A 12,639-nucleotide genomic window follows, 5' to 3' on the forward strand; every position below is an offset into this window, starting at 1 on the left:
TATATAAGAAAATCACCAACCGAGGAGAGTCCTGAATCCCTACCTGGACTCCGATGCGTTCTCTCACGTACTCCGAGAGTCGCGAACCTTCTGTTCCTCGAGTAACTGGAGTCCTAGATTCCGACATTTCGATAGTTAATACCTTTTGAACAGTTAAACGAAACCTCAACGATTAATATATCGCCCATCCCCAGCTTTTCCTGGTTTGACCAGGAGTTGACCAAGGGTTGACCACATTTGACCATTTGCGACAAGTTCGATAATTAAACCCCAAATTACCGAACATTTACATGAAGTTTTAAAGTATTGACCAAATATGCATTGAGTGCACCCAACTACTAAGGCCACCCATTATACATATATAATAATTCCTTTCATTCACTATCAATTTAACATATACACAAGCAAAGATCATGTTTCCAATTTCGTAAACGATTTATCCCAATTCACCCAATACTTGGTCTTTTATTTCCATTTCACATTTTGTCGCATAGTAAATTCCATTGAATTACTATGGACACCCACATAACTTAAACCATCCCTTAGCACCCTTTAAATTCACTCTCAAGCATTCAACATCACAACCAAATCATAATTTCTGTGTTGTTACCCCTCAAATAACAATAGCCACAGATCAAACATAACAACACAATATCATTTACTCATTCATAACCAGTAATCATTTCACAGAAACCTCACACCCACTCACAATCTCCGATTAACAATACAACCAATTTCTCAATCCATAACTCAATCGATTCTCCAGCCAACAAACAGAAACATTTCCATCAAAATCTCGATATTACCTCCAGTACTACAATCTGCAAAGAGATCCTCAAACCACCAAACTACACAACTCGATCAAACTATGCATAACACCATGATTCAACCAAATCTCCAGGACATAATTAATTCAAAAGCTCTTCAGTCCACAATTTTTGAATTCATCACGAGAGCAACCTTTGAATCCAAGGTTTGGAATTATACCTTCGAAAGTCTACATTGATCAAGCTCGGGTTTACAGAACCCCTTAAACTGGAATGTTGATGAGTTGAGGACTTTGACGCCAATAACCCAGCAAGACTCTTGATTTCTGGTCCACAAGTGCAGCCAAGGTGAAAACCAAGCCCAGAATGACCGGGAAGGTCACCGGTGTCGAAGAACACGGCGGAGCCGTGGCGGAGGAGGCCCAGACGGTGGCTGAAAACCACCACAGAACCGGTGGAGCAGACGCTGCTTCTTGCCTTCGACTCGCCGTTCACGATCGTTGCATGGACGATCCAAGGATAGGAGGCTATTAGCGATGGCGAGACGAAGAAGATGGTGGTCGTCAGTCGTCGATCAGTGGCCGGACGACACCACTTTGGTCGGGTTTCATGATCGGGTCGCCGAGTCTCAAGGATGGGTCGATCTCTCTCGATCTCTCTCGATGTTTCTGATGCAATCTGGTCCCTTCCACTGAATTTATAATCCAAACATATCAATTCCAATGGTGGAGATCAAGCGGTGGAGTCAACAGACGGCCCAGATGGGTCCACGACATTTTCTATTTTCTTAAATGATTTCCAAAATCTCAAAACTTCGGAAAATCATAACAAATAGGTCGGGTATCCGAAAAATTCCCCGAAAAGTCCCACGAACTCATCGTGTCGTGCACTTTATTATCCAATCCTTACATCGAGGATTTCACTTTATGAAAATTTCTGAAATTTTCTCGAGCATCTTGACCTTTATTGAGATCGTTGAATAATTTCTCGTACGATCTCCGCTAGGCTCGACATATTTTTCCGGGGCTCACAACACATGATGTGGCATCAATTTAATTTCACAATAACGAAATTGGATTAGATTTTATTTCAAAAAAGAAAAGAAAAGAAAATTAGATTAAATTTTTCTTTATATAAATAGAAGATGTAATACTTATATTACAACTAACAAGTTATTTGAGTAAATGTACAGAAGAACACAATCAAAAATGAAGGGAAAAAAAAAACACATGAACAAGAACGCCTAGATGAAGAATTCTATCTCTATCTCAATTAATAGTTAAACTAGTTTAATCCATGAACTTGTCAGTATCAATTTGGTATTAAAACTAGTTCAATCTTGTTTTATTTCCCATGCTGCATAATGAAATTTCAGCTTTGATAGTTTGGTCAACCCATAAACATTGGTATCAAGAGGCTAGTTAGGTTATGTTAGAAAGTATATATGAGAACTTGATCAAATTCTCTTGAAGAAAAAGCAAAACACATCTCATTCCTTAAGAGGAGAAACACCTCCAGACCTATATAGTTAAAGTCCATAATCCGTATGAAGAGAAGTGAATAGAGGCTAACAGATATCATAATCAATGAGAAGAGTAGTTGAAATAACAAGTTATTAAAAGAAAGGGGAAGAACGACTAATAGCTTCTTTGACTAATTGTATAAATGAAATTGGGCAACGGAAACAAAATCCAATCCATGCTTTTGATACGAGCTTGGAGAAGACGATAGAGATATACAAGAGCTAGGTTCTTTGTTTATTCTTTATGTTTTTTCTGGGAGGTATTCATCTAATTGCATTTTTTTTCTTTAAAAAAAAAAAGAAAAGAAAAATTCAATCTTTTTTTTTTTTTGAAAGGTTAATATAAGAGAGCTTCTATTCATACCTCTAAAATTGGCATTTGGACCTCCCCACTTAATAGACCTCCAATTTACTTTTACAAACAACCAATATGGTATCTACATCTCCCTAATTTTTCCAAAATACCCACCGTTCAATAAAATCAATAAAAGCTTTTTATTTTTTTAGGTTCTATTCATATCTCCAAAATTGGTAATCGGACCACCTTTAATTTTTAAATATTTCACAATCCTATTTTACCTTTGATACAATTAAGTTGAGAAAAAAGAATTGAGAAAATTGAGTAAAGTGCGTGCATCTGTTATCTCCCATATCCTTATGTTATACATCAATTGAATGTGTTTGATATGTCAAATGAATATGGAACATTGAGTAAATATCAAAGATGACAACATAGATGATTAGATCCCTTTTTTTCCTTGATATATATCTCAAATTATTCCTTATCATTAATCAAATTATTTGACGTAATACAAGACCATGATCTCGAATACATGGATGCAAGACCATTATTTGATGCAAGACCATTATTACTTGAAAAAAGAGAGAGGTCCAAATGCCAATTTTGGAGGTATGAATAGAAGCTCCCTTAATATAATCCAATTTCGTTATTGTAAAATTAAATTGATGCCACATCATATGCCCTGTCATTTTCCTATATGTTGACATCATTCACACAATTAATCTTAGCCATTAAAAGATTTAAAATCCAATGGTCTATAAGAAGTGTCAAAAATTGTGTAAATTCATGTGTCCCTTGATCATGACCCAAGCATATCTTTTGTATGGGCTCACCTCTTATATTTGGAAAAATCCCCGGCCGGTCCGCTGGGTTCTATGTACTTCAACATTCCTCATGCTTTCCAGGTTTCCAGAATTATTCTTACAGAAAAGATGTGGGTGTATATATATTGAATGAAAGTTTGAAGAATGCAAATGGATTTATGAATAACCGGTTGTGAGCTAGCAGTTTAGGAATTTGCTTACATTGATGATGTGTATGGATAATCTACAAACATTAATCAATAGGAACCAAGATTGGAGTTAGTGTATGCATAAATGGATTTTTTTTTAATGGATATGCATAATCCCTTGTGTTTTCCTTATTTTCATACCTATTACAACGTAAGTAAAATTCTCTTCGATTCTCTTATTAAAAATCCATTCAAAATATTGATAGTTCTGAGGGTTTGCCTGATTAGTAAATCATAGATTTGTTGTAATGAACTAGCACTTTTACCCTTTTTGGTATAATTATATATAAGAGTCCTCTAGGCCTATATTACATACCGTCCAATACTCTTTTGCAACTCTAAAACTTTCACCCAATCAAAATGGCTGTGAACTCCAGTTCTGAAAATTTTGGTTACTATGATGATTTATGGATTACCGGTTGTGAGCTAGCTGGTTATGAATTTGATTACATTGATGATGCATGTGTATGCATAATCTATGAACATTAATCAATAGGAACCAAGATTTGGAGTTAGTGTATGCATAAATAGATTTTTTTTTACATTGGATATGCATAATCACCTTGTGTTAATCTTTTCCTTATTTTCATACCAATTACAAGGTAAGTAAAATTGTCTTTAATTCTGTTATTAAATCCATTCAAAATATTGGTAGTTATGAGGAGTTTGCCTGATTAGTAAATCAAGGATTTGTTGTAATGAACTTGAACTTTTACTCTTTTTGGTATCTATATATAAGAGTCCTCTAGGCCTATATTACATACCACCCAATACTCTTTTGCAACTCTAATTCTTTTACCTAATCAAAATGTTTGTGAACCCAAGTTCTGAAAAATTTGGTTACATTGATAATTTATGGATTACTGGCTGCGAGCTAGCTTAGCTATGTAACGCTCCAAACTACACCTCACCAGCTTGAGTACGTTACAGTGTCGCGAGTCTCTAAAACATAAACCGAAAATTTTGATTTCCATTCTAGAAATTCGCTAGGCATTTGTTCGAAATAAATTTTGACAAAAATTCGCAACGGAAGCTTTTAAATTCTTTTGAGGTGAAAACCTTTCTAATCTTTAAATTCAAATGTTCTACAAGGACTTAATGTTGCAAACAACCGAGGGATAAAAGACTTAGCTTATAACAAACAAATTGTGACAAGTTCCGAAAATATAATTTTAAGGAACAGGAATAAGATTGGAACCCAGAACCTGACTTCTATTGAAATCTACACACCGAGCTCCGTCCGCTCTAATCCAGTTTCCAGTGCACAGTACCTGCAACCACACTGTTGTAGGGGTGAGTTTTCGTCCTCCCTACGCAATAGGGGCTTCACCCGACTAGGTTTGAAAACCGACACATAAGATAATAATTTGGGATCCCAGTATGAAAAAGTGAAATCATTTCTTTAAAGAACTACAAACTTTAAATATATTTCGGACTCAAAATCCAATGCACGAAACTTAAAGAAATGCATAATACCTGATGACCAGTCCCATGGACTAACTACACAGCCTTACCTCAAATAAAATCATCACCAGGGCGTAGTGAGAGTGTCCACTTATGCCATATCACCTAGATATAGTGCCACACCTCAGAGGATGTCAGACATCATTCCGTCCATACGTCCCCTCAAGAGGTTTAGGGTATCGAAGCCCAAGGAATCGCTATGTTCCACTCACTCTCAAGCCATAAATAACCAAACCATGCAATTCAAATATGCATAAACATTTAATTCAAAACGGAAAACAACTAACCGAATGAGTCCCGAGTCCCCTACCTGGATTCCGATGCTTTAACCTTTTACGTTGTCCGAGATTCACGAACCTTCCGTTCCTCGGGTAACTGAAAATCCTAGATTCTGACATTTTGATAACATATCTCATTGAACTAGTAATTGAAATCTCGACGATTACAAATCGTACAATTAAGTTTTCCTGGTTTGACCAGGAGTTGACCAATTTGACCAAACATATATTGAGTGCACCCGATTACTAAGGCCACCCAATATATATGTATATATATATGTACTTATATATTAATTCCTTTCACTTTCTATCCATTTAACATATGCACAAGCATAGAACATGTTTCCAATCTCATCAACAGTTTATCTCAATCACAGTACACTTGGTCTTTTACTTCCATTTCCTATTTTGTCGCATAGTAATTCAATGAAAATTACTATGGATACCCAAAACTCTCTAATTATTATACAGGGTGTGCCCGAAACTGCTAAGGACACCCAAAATCATAACTTGTCCATTTTTCAATTATTTCACAATCAACTTTTCCGGCATAACAACCGACATGCAATGCAAGCAGCCAATGTCAGTCCACAATCTCAATTCAAATATCAATTCCCAAATTTACTCGCAACAACTCAAAACACTGTGATCAAGACAGCATAACAATCCAATAACAAGTCGTTAATTTCACCATACCAACCAAACTCAATTCCACAGCTTCCGATCACAAACCCAAGAAGAAAACGGAATTCAAGTTCAAGATTATACCTTCGAATGCAAAAATCGACTTTGATCAAGCCAACCTCAGTTGCTAGAACAAAGTCCAATGATCCAAACCCAGTTTCCTAGCTTCACTGCCAAAGATGAACTGGTATCCAGGCCTCAACGTCCACAACCCACTAATCATCGAAGCTTCATACTCCTATTTGTGGTCAGCTTCCTCTTACAGATGTAACCAAGCCAAAACGAAGCCGAGAAGAGCACGGAAAGCTGCCGGCGTCGAGGAACTGTGACGGCCCCGAGACGAACCCAGAATGTAACCCATCAAAACTCAATCCAAATTGAAAACTAATTATACAGACTTGAAGAGCATGACCAGGAGAAGAGGTTTTATACCACAGACAGTGGCCAGAGGCGCCAAAAATTGCAGAGGTTACCGGTAAAGGTTCGGGCTTCTCGTCGTCGGGTTTTCTTCTCCGTTCAGTGCATGGACGATCCAAGAGCATGAGGTTGTAGGCGACGAAGAGGTGAAGAAGATGGTGGTCATCCGTTGTCGATCGGTGGCCGGACGAAGTAGAGCCGGTCGGATCCTATTGCTGGTTTCTGGGTGGCGTCGGGTCAAAGAGCTTTGAAGCTCTCACGCGTTTTCTGGAGCAAGCTGACCTGGTCTTCCTACTGCTTGCCACTTATATAGATTCGTCCAATTGATAATAGATGGCTAGGATCAAGCGGTGGAGACGGTGGATGGCTAGGATTGCTCCATCTGTTTCCTATTTCTTGAATTAACTCCAAAATCCCAAAACTTTGGAAAGCCAAGATAATTAGCTCGAGTATCCGAAAATTTCCACGAACTCATCATGTCGGGTACTTTATCGTCCAACTCTTAAATTGAGGATTCACTTTATGAAAATTTCTTAAAATATTATCGAGTATTTTAACTTTTATCAAGCTGGATAAGTAAATTATTGAACCATTTCACTTAAGCTCGATAAACTTTTCTGGGGCTCACAAGCTAGCTGTTTATGAATTTGATTACATTGATGATGCATGTGTATGCATAATCTATGAACATTAATCAAGAGGAACCAAGATTGGAGATTCAGTTCTTCCATTGTTTTAATCTAGTTTGATATCTTAACAATCATCAATTTGGCTGTCGAGCTTCCAAAATACGATAAAAAATTTGGTCCCACAAGAAATTCCTTAAAATGGCAAAAAAAAGGAATCCCTTATATATATATATATATATATATATATATATATATATATATATATATATATATATATATATATATATAAAGAGCAGTTCTAGAGCGGATGTCCACAACCCAGAAAAAGTGCAGACGTTGCTGCTCCGGCCTCGATTAAGCATCGACGACGAAGCGCGGCTTGCCGGATGGAGGCCAGGAGTCGAACGGACCAATCTGCAGTTGGGTGGAGCTGCCGGAGACGAGGTTGTAGCGCTGCCCAGAACGTTGTAGTTGCACATGAGGTTGCAGACGACTATCCTTCAACCTCGATCTCCTCCGACCTCGATCGCTGCCGGTCTGGGATGCCTCCGGCTTCCGTCCGACAAGCCCCGCACCACCATCGACTCTTAGAAGCTGCTGGAGCGTCGACATCCTCACTTTAGCGACAGTGCGGACGTCCGCCTGTGATCGGGCCTATATATATATATATATATATATATATATATATATATAAGATTTATATCAGATCCTATCCAGAGTGAGTCCTCGCTCTGAAATTAGAGTGCTATTTTAGAGTTTAGGATCACTTTTCGGTTGCATATCCACATCGTGACCATTCAGTTTTTAGGTACTAATGTATAGATCATCTATGCAAAATTTCAGTCAAATTGATGATCGTTAAGGCATTGATAATTGCCTTAAAGCTAGTACGGTTTATATTGGACAGATTTAGTTCGTCCATTGGTTTAAGCGAGTTAGATAACTTAAAGATCATCAATTTGGCTGAATTTTTGCCGAGACGATCTATATATTAATACCTAAAAACTGAATGGTTGAGATGTGGATATGAGACCGAAAAGTGACTTTAAACTCTAACCTCACACTTTAATTTCAAAGTGAGCCTCGTTCTATATATAGAAACACACACACACACACACACACACACATAAGGTATCCAGGGCAAATCGATCCAACAAGCCTTGTGTTTCAACTAGTCCATTTTACTATATGTATTGTGTACACGTACAAGAACTCTAACATGTGATTCGCTTTCCAATGTGGAATTTGAAAACAAAGTCTTAACAATGACGTACCACCTAGCTATTTGTGACGTATGAAGTGTTAAATAATGCAAAGTAGTTAAAGAAATATTCTTACAGAAAAGTGGGTGTGTATATATGGAATGAAAGTTTGAAGAATGCAAATTGATTTATGGATTACCGGCTGCGAGCTAGCTGTTTATCAACTTGATTACATTGATGATGTGTATGCATAATCTATGAACATTAATCAATAGGAACCAAGATTGGAGTTAGTGTATGCATAAATGGATTTTTTTTATATTGGATATGCATAATCCCTAGTGTTAATCTTTTCCTTATTTTCATGCCCATTATTTACAAAGTAAGTAAAATTGTCTTCGATTATGTTATTAAATCCATTCAAAATATTGGTAGTTATGAGGGTTTGCTTGATTGGCAAATCATGGATTTATTGTAATCAACTTGAACTTTTACTCTTTTTGGTATCTATATGTAAGAGTCCTCTAGGCCTATATTACGTACTGCCCAATACTCTTTTGCAACTCTAAATCTTTCACCTAATCAAAATGGCTGTGAACCATAGTTCTGAAAAATTTGGTTACATTGATGATTTATGGATTACGGCTGCGATAGCTGTTTATGAATTTGATTACATTGATAATGTGTACGCATAATTTATAAACATTAATCAATAGGAACCAAGATTGGAGTTAGTGTCTGCATAAATGGATTTTTTTTTTTTATAATGGATATGCATATTTCCTGTTGTTAATGTTTTCCTTATTTTCATACCCATTACAAGGTAAGTAAAATTGTCTTCGATCCTGTGATTAAATCCATTCAAAATATTGGTAGTTATAAGGGTTTGCCTGATTAGTAAATCTTGGATTTGTTGTAATGAACTTGAACTTTTAGTGTTTTTGGTACCTATATATAAGAGTCCTCTATGCCTATATTACCTACCTCCCAATACTCTTTTGCGACTCCAAAACTTTCACCTAATCAAAATGGTTGCCAACTCAAATTCTGAAAAATTTGGTGCTCTAGTTCTTCTCCTCCTGTTTAGTTTTAATCATTTGGCAACCCAAGCTCGACCAACAAGCAGTTCCAAATTGGCTATAGACTCTAAGGGGCTGAGGATTGGTAGCGGATATGTTGGTACTGGAGGACGGTACTCGGAGATAAGGATTGTTATAGCACATCCAAGACATGCACATGGTGGCATAGCGCATCAAGACTAGCTAGGACAAGAAATCCCTTATTTGAACCCATCAATAATTGGGAGGATTAAGGAGTCAGGACAGAGTCCTGGTGGTGGACACGGTAGTGGGGGTGGTGGACATTAACTTGGCCATTCATGATGCTGGGATTATGGGACAGCAGTCATAGCACGACATTTTAACAATTCAAGTGATATATGAGATATATGGTGAATCAATAAGAGGAAGGGCTAAATACTGATTACTACCCTGTAGTTTGGGTCCAAAATCAATTCAGTTTCTGAACTTCTAATTTCATCAAAAACACCCTTGCACTTTCAATTTTAATCTAATAGGTCCAACTTGTTAGTGTCACGCCCCGAATTTTGAATATAATAATTCAAATCCGAAACGCGAAAACACATAGAAAATTTTTCATTTAAATTAAGCAAATAAACAACTGAGCTTACAAATTAAACTGAATGTAAATTCAACATGTAACCACACTCACCAACTCACTACATAGTGGAAGACTACAAGTATAAGCGCCCTTCTACACCCACATGACGGAAAGTCCACCTCAGCTTCGATAACGATCACTCGATATTCTAACCTGCACAATAACCCTACACCATAGAAATAGTGCACCGGGATTGCAAACCACAAACCCGGTAAACTTTCAAGCTGTTATGAGTAAACTCAATTAAAGTGACTCACGTCACACATGCTTATAATTTCTCAATTCGTGAGACAATTAAAGCATTAACATTTAATTCCACAAAAACATGTTTTCACTATCTCAGTCTAACAAAATCAATATGCAATTATCACAAAAAAACTTCAAGTTCATATCAATCAATATCATGCCCAATAATTTCAACCCAACTAAAACCCACATGCTCTGTCTCTCAATTCATTTTATCTCTTTTCCCACAAACTCCAATTACACAATTAACTCCAAATATGTTAAACACTCTACGTCCCCACAATCTATCAGATCACCAATCATTTGCCTCAACAGAATAACCACAAAATCACACTCACTCCCCTCAACAAAAAGCGTTTGCCAAAATCATGACATCTCAACTCATTTCATGATCGCTATGGATCACAACCCACAACCATACACACAATAAGAATGAAACAAAATCAGCAATCCCTGCATAGAAACTTAGTTCAGGAGATCACATTCAAACAATCAATAAAAATTATAGTAATCCCTGCATAGAAACTTAGTTTAGGAGATCACATTAAACAAACAAATGAAATCATAGTAATCCCTACATATAGTTTAGTTCAGGAGATTACATTAAAATCAAACAAATGAAATCATAGTAATCCCTGCATATAGTTTAGTTCAGGAGATTACATTAAAATCAAACAAATGAAATGAAAAAGAAAGTAGATAAAGAAATCACACGATAGAAATAAAAAAAAAAAATATATATATATATATATATATAAATAAATCAACCAACTCAAGCAAAAATCAAGAATTCACCCTTCAACTCCGCATACACAATCTCACAAAATAACGCGTTTCAATTGTAGCCCGTCACTGCCCAGGGTTATGGCATCCAATATAAACACCTCAATCGTAGCCCGTCATCCACCCAGGATTATGGCGTCCGACTCACTTACTCAATCGTAGCCCGTCATCCACCTAGGATTATGGCGTCAAACTCACTTACTCAATCGTAGCCCGTCATCCACTCAGGATTATGGCATCCGATCCCACTTACTCAATCGTAGCCTGTCATCCACTCAGGATTATAGCGTCCGATCCCATTTACTCAATCGTAGCCCGTCATCCACCTAGGATTATGGCGTCCGATCCCATACCCTCACACTAGTCACCACACAAGTATTCACACAAATCACCACACATGTACTCACGCAGATCGTCACATAATATTGTTTCCTCATCTCCCACAACCTCAACAAATAGCAAAACCAATTCCAAATAATATGTTCTCGTCTCCAAGCCATCATCAAAATCGAATCCCACATGCTTAATAATTTCCCTAATCATGAATCAATCAAGTCATATAAATCGACACCACAATCAATAATGATTCAAGTCTCTCATGGACAATAAATGAAAGGACCACACTTTACTCAATTACTCTTTATCAACATCAACTCAACAATATATGATAATTTATATCTTCAAGAGAAATGCTCGGAATGATAAATCAATCAATCAAATCAATACTTCACCCAATGCCATATCATCCAATATATATATTCCACGTAAATATATATATATATATATATATATGTAGTCACCCACACATGAATGACTACTAATACCAACTATAGTCCACACGTAGTAAAAACCGAGAAATTCATTTTTATATACTTAAAAACTCGTTTTCTTAAAATCATTTTTCAAACATAACAATTAAATGTAATTAATGAGATTCCGTTCGTAAATGAACCATGTGAGATTTACTCACCTAAAATCCTTCTACGTCTTCTTAACAGCTCAAAATACGATTCACAATCGTTCGCCAACTCAAACCGTCAATCACCTAATCAAATAGGGTCTCAACTTAGCACACCATTCATAAAACGCACTTATATGAAGATCCAGCGGTCGGATCTTCACCCGTGACCACACAAAGTCATCGGGGCAGTCCTACAATCAATAAATCAAAACTACAAGTCTATCGGACAGTCCGATCTTCACAAATCACAAATCAAACGATCGAAATCGTAAAATTCATAACTTAATCATATGATCTCCAAAATTTACATGCTATAAATCGAAATGATCATATCAACATGTAGGACATAAAAATGGGCAGAAACTGCCCTTGGGGTCATCGGAAGTGGGCAGAAAAGGCCGTCGGAGTTAGAGGCAGAGCCGCAGCCGACCACCGCCAAAGGAGTCGGGGCCAGGCTACTCCTCTTCGTTTCATCAATATGAGAAACTTTCAGTACTAGCACGAAGTCAGAAAATGAGTGGAAGTGGTCGAAATTACCTAAAACAGTCGAGTTTGGCCGGAATTTCTCCAGTTTTCCGATGAGGCTCTGTTCAACGTAAAATCGATCGCTTCAGGTCCAGTCCTTCTTGGTGCTTGTTCAGAAAGTTGAGGCGAGTTCAACAAGCGAAGAACCTTGAGTTTTGGTTGCCAGAG

The 12,639-nt window shown here is 37.1% G+C and overlaps 1 long non-coding RNA gene across 2 annotated transcripts; it reads right to left on the minus strand.

Annotated features, from left to right (window-relative positions):
• Positions 1-4,522: 4,522 nt before the first annotated feature.
• Positions 4,523-6,707, minus strand: LOC112168948. 2 transcript variants are annotated; one of them, XR_005802321.1, is made up of 3 exons: positions 6,113-6,707; positions 5,117-5,457; positions 4,523-4,884 (listed from the first exon to the last, which is right to left on the minus strand). It is a non-coding gene; the product is annotated as an uncharacterized LOC112168948 (long non-coding RNA). The 2 variants fall into 2 exon arrangements; XR_002924466.2 differs by lacking the exon at positions 4,523-4,884 and having other exon boundaries at positions 4,893-5,457; positions 6,113-6,351; positions 6,461-6,707.
• Positions 6,708-12,639: the final 5,932 nt, after the last annotated feature.

The sequence above is a fragment of the Rosa chinensis genome, chromosome 6 (assembly GCF_002994745.2).
Source record: "Rosa chinensis cultivar Old Blush chromosome 6, RchiOBHm-V2, whole genome shotgun sequence".
Lineage (NCBI taxonomy): Eukaryota > Viridiplantae > Streptophyta > Magnoliopsida > Rosales > Rosaceae > Rosa > Rosa chinensis.